This window comes from Culex pipiens, chromosome 2 (assembly GCF_016801865.2).
Source record: "Culex pipiens pallens isolate TS chromosome 2, TS_CPP_V2, whole genome shotgun sequence".
NCBI lineage: Eukaryota > Metazoa > Arthropoda > Insecta > Diptera > Culicidae > Culex > Culex pipiens.
In genome coordinates this window covers 173,221,832-173,227,078 of record NC_068938.1, presented here as the reverse complement: position 1 = coordinate 173,227,078, position 5,247 = coordinate 173,221,832, and the positions used below count along the sequence as shown (strand labels likewise).

The 5,247-nt window shown below is 36.5% G+C and overlaps 1 long non-coding RNA gene across 1 annotated transcript; it reads left to right on the top strand.

Annotated features, from left to right (window-relative positions):
- The first annotated feature begins 4,175 nt into the window (after positions 1-4,175).
- On the top strand, positions 4,176-4,913 carry LOC120421867 (uncharacterized). Its single transcript, XR_005606035.2, has 2 exons — positions 4,176-4,539; positions 4,593-4,913. It is a non-coding gene; the product is annotated as an uncharacterized LOC120421867 (long non-coding RNA).
- Positions 4,914-5,247: the final 334 nt, after the last annotated feature.

Genomic DNA, 5,247 nt, shown 5'->3' with positions numbered 1-5,247 from the left:
GAAACAATCAACGAGAACATCGAAGCGAAATGCTTCAATTGCGGCGGCGACCATTCTACCAAGAATCGAAGCTGCCTAAAACGAGCTGAGTTTGTAAAAAATCGGCAGCAAGCGACGACGAGGCACCAACCAAATCGTCGCAAATCACCACCAGCATTCCAAGACGTGGATTTTCCTACTTTGGCGTCACCATGAGCGGTAGCTGCCCGAGTGGTTCCAAATCTGCAGCCATTGCCGTTGAATCAGCGGCAAATAGTTGCAGAGAATACAACACCTCCTGGCTTCAGTCAGCAACCAAGGGAAAATCAACCAACATCATCGGATGAAGGCAGCAGTAACCTGTTTTCACCACAAGAACTTCTGAACATTTTCATCGACAATGACAACAACGTGATTGCAAACCTCGTGCGGAACAAGTAAGAACGCTTGGAGAATTCATCTTAAAATACTGTTCGTAGTTTACTCGTTCTACTGATTTTGAATATTTCAATGAATTTACTTTTTTAGTTTTAAGTTAGGATTAGTTGTTAAAGTGATTTGTTTTTCTTCTTTACCCAAATGTATTTGATTTGAAGTAAACAAATGAAGGTAAACAGTTAATAATAAAACGAAAAATACAATAAAGATGAAGAGCATTAAGCCATACCACTTAGAATGTAAATAAAATCTAATTATTATAAGGAAGTTCAATAAAGTCATATTTAATTTCAAAAAATGTTTTTTCACTGGTCCTGAAAGCATGATATCAGTCGAAAAAAAAACAACAATAATTTAGTTAATAAGAATGCACTATATAGCGCTATATTTATTGATATTAAGGTTTCTTAATAATTATCATCTAATGAGATAAATATTGTTTTCAATAATATTTGTATTATTTTTTGTAAAAAGGGTGCATAGAAACCAAGGAAGTTGTTAACTTCTTATTCCAAAAATGTCAAACCCAATCCTGCAACAACCTGATTATAAAAAAAAACTCAAACTTTGTTAATAACTTTGAAGACAGAAGGATGAATATAAAATAATATCTATAGTTACCATAGTTTTATACTAAAATGTCTGTAACAAAAATCTTGGTGCAAAAGCTCTTGTTTATGTCTACCGTTAACATTTTTACGTGACCAAAAAATGCAAAGAAAATAATAAAAATATTTGCTTTCCATGTCACGTTCGAAATTGAAAATTGGCGAAGAAATTAAGGTTTTAAATTTTTGAGCGTGAAAAATCAGTCCATTCCAAATTCAGACCACCAAAAATGTATGTAGCCATACTTTTGAAATTCTTAGATTTTTTTTAAACTCCTCGAATTCCTCCTTAGCGCCATCTGCATGCATTCTACCGGCACTCTCTCTAGCCGCTTTTTATGATGATTTGTAAAACTGCAAAACCCTTACGCGTTTCGCGCTTCTCTCACTTCAAAAACAACCAAACTCGTAAAATGTACAGGCACATTCGATGCGCGTGTTGGGCTTGGGTCGTTTGTTTATGAGTGGCCAACATAACAAGGTGCTGCTGCTGGGTCGATTGAGCTGAGAGTGATGCAATGTGGGCTGGGGGGCCGGGCTGAATTTAGGTTACCTTTCTTCTTCTTCTACTACTTCTCGATCGACGGAGTTCACCAAAGGTCTGGTTAAAATAAACATGCCAAATTACCATCCACAACCAATCAGGCACGCAGACTAATTAGTTTTCAACTCCGTCCATCAATTTGCATGTTACTCCGCTTGTTTAGGGGCAGGGGAGGGTCGAACAAAAAAGGGGAGGTGCAATATTTGCAATGTTTGTTTTGATTTCCACTTAATGGCATGAGAGCCTGCCAATTTATTTCAAACGTTTAATTTTCAATCTTGAACTGAGTGCTAATAAATTTCATCGAGCCGTTTGTGTGCCCACTTTTTGCTGCGTTCGACAATGTTGGTGTTGTTGAGGGATACTTTTTGAAACATAGTGGGAGAGTGAGTGTGAATAATTGAGATGATTATTATTTTTTTAGTAGTTGAAATCTATTACAAGAAGGAAAAACAACAAAGTTGATAATAACAAATCTTATCAAAGAATTTTGTATTTTTTTTTTATTTGTAGGATTGCTGTTAGAAAGCCCAGGGTTACATACATGTAAAATTGAACAAAAGTTGAAATTTCTAAGAACCTTGACTGTAAATTGGTTTTTCTTTCAATTTTTTCCATGGTTAATTAAGGAATTTCAAAAAATCAAAAATCTATATCAAATTGCGTGCTATATGCTACATTATTTGGAAAGGATTTAATATTGTTAAAATCATAAAAAAAAACCTGACGTTTTAAAAAAAACTCATAAATTGCTTTCAAGAGCTGCACTTTTAAATTTTAAATCAAAATGTTTTCTAATGTTTTCAATAATTTTCAGAACTGAACTTGGAATAATCATAACTCTGATTCCAAGAAATTCAAAATAGCTCTTATTTGTGCATTTTTTAATCTTTTTTTTCTAATTAATAAAAACAGTATTAATTTGAATTCGCTAACATGAATACAGTGTGATATTCTGCTCGTACTTGGACTTATGTTGGACCCTCAATTTATGTCCATTCTTCAATCGATTCCAATTTTTCCGTTCTTCATTCTGCGACGTTCCTCAACATCCAGATTTATTTTATTAGCTCACAGTCGTTTGTTTTTCCTCGAGGCCATGTTTTGCGTTTGAAGAGAGAGAAAAAAGTCTCATCTCGTCCCAGTTTACGACGAATGTTCCCTCCCTAGCAATCCCACTGCAACGATAAAGTGTTCGGAAGCGTTCTGGATTTATTGGCACTGGCAAACAATGCCAACCGAACCCCGACTGCGAGTGCCTTACCGTTCCAATATCTGTGGCCACGGATCGCCGTGTGCCTTCCGGAGTGCCACGACGTCGCACCTTTTCTGAGTTCGTTCATCGGCGAGCTGGAGCGGGGTCATCACCGTTAGATTCCAGGGTTCTCATGAAATTGGCCCCCTCGATTGGGGATAGAATGCGCCGAGATCCTGGAGTATAAATCAATCACTCCCGGAGCTCCCGGGACTGACGACCGCCACCGCCGCCGGAATCCATACGTCGAATCACGATTTCAATTATAGACTTTATTTGGAAAATGGTGTGTTTACTCACTCACAAGGGGTCGATTCTTTCCAGAGGGCCTTATCGGTGATTCTCTTAAAAATCAGATTTTTTTAATGTTTACTTCTTTAGTTTGGAATTATCTTTAAAAATATCATAAAAAGCATACAAATCAAAATAGTAATATTTATTCTATAATTTGAAAATGTTTTTAAATTGGAAAATTGCTTAAAACATTCATAGTATTTTTTATATCCATTATTAAAAAAAATCAATTAAAAGTAAAAGTTTTCATGAGAATCATTCCTCAATTAAATTGGAAAAGCATCGTTTGAAGCAAGTTTTGTGAAGTTGCTTTATTAGAAGCGAATACTGGTGGAAATTGGGTTATCGCCGGATTGTGATCTATCCTTACGGTTGGGAGTAAATTGCTAACTTTTGCAAAGTTAAAGTTGGCACTCTCCCACCCAAATGTGTCCGGTTTTGGTTCAATTGTGGTTACACAACCACACTGCAGTGCTGGTTGGCGGCAAGATCAAACGCGTCTACTGCAGCCCAAAGCTGGTGGAGTGCTTTATGAGCTTTGATGACTTGACCACTGAAATGGTTAATTTTTGCGCGAATCTGGACATTGTGGAAACGTTTTATATCTCGCTTGCCCGAGGGCGAGTTATTACGAATGCAGTTGTAAGTGGGTTGAATTTTTGTGACTGGATTTTTTATGTGCAAATTATAAGATTCTTACTCGTTATGATTTTTTTTCTGTGTATTGAGGCAATCTAACAGAAAAAAGAGACCTGTCAATTTAAATTATCAAATATGACCGTTTTTCAAATGATAATCTTTGATGGATTTTTGGAAAATTACAAAAATATTATCGAAAAAAAATATTTTGGAAATCGATTTCATTATATTGTTTCAAAGTCTTAGTAAGTTTTTTTTATTTTTTTCTAACTCTTGGTGACACCTTTATTTACAAGCAATAACTGTTCCAACATGGGTTATAATGTAACACACAGCTGCACACTAAAAAAATATGAATTCTACACATGACGTAATCTGTAATGTGACATAAAATCAGAGCACGTAATTGGAAGTTTAACATGATTTTACATCTTACGCGACGTAATCATCACAAAAATCAGTGAAAAAATTATTTGCAATAAAAAGTTAAACGTGATTGAAAATCGTTGTTCATTTGATGTAATTTCCCGTCTCTTCTGATGCACATAACTGGAGCATCAGAATGAACATAATTTTACATCTAACGAATCTTAATTCTACCCATTTTGAACAGCAAAATTGATGAAACGCATCGCAGCGTGCAAGATTGTCAAAAGTCAGCCATCTTGGGAGCAAAACAGAAAGTTCAGTTTCAGTTGTAGCCGCATAAAAACAATGAAGTCTCGCCTCCGGTGTCGTTTTTCACCAATGTGTGTCCATCTGTAAATTCAAATGTTATCAAGGTAAGTGGTTCTTAATTGAAGATCGATTCACAGTTAACTGTTTCGCCCTTCAGGTGGCGGACAAAAAAATCCCGGCGGGCAGATTAGAACAGTTTGGCTGAGGACAAAAATGAAGACAATACAATCCGGAACCGATTTCATCAAGAACCTACACACTTTGGAGTGCCAGCCGGAGGTTCAACGCCAGTCAGCGTCGCAATCTGCAACACCGGGGGCAAACATGGGAAGGAAAAACAAGGCGCGGATTAGGACCTGGCAGAAACTTCGACGAGATTCAGGTGCAAAGAAGATAATGTGGATCAGGAGTGCCGACTCAGATGGCTCTGCTTGTTTGTTTGGGGGGAGTGCAAGTTATTGGCCGAGAAGAAATGCATCGAAGTGGAGGAAAAACCGGGTCCCTGCAAGTGTCTCTTTGATTTGTTAAAGTCAGATGATGGCAGTGAAGGTTAGTTTCTGGTGTCGGAGATCGAATCAGTGAGAAAAAGTAATATTGCCCCTGAAAAATAATATGTAAAACAAACTAAATCACGAAAAAATAAACAGAGGAAATAAAACATAGAAACGGGTTAACTATTTTTGTTCATAACCTAGAAAATCACGCTCAATCTTCCATCAACATAAAATTACATCAATATGAAAATTACATCAACTTTTTTTCAGCTCCTGTAAAATTCAATGCCAAATCGAAGCGTAGAATGTGCCATGTAA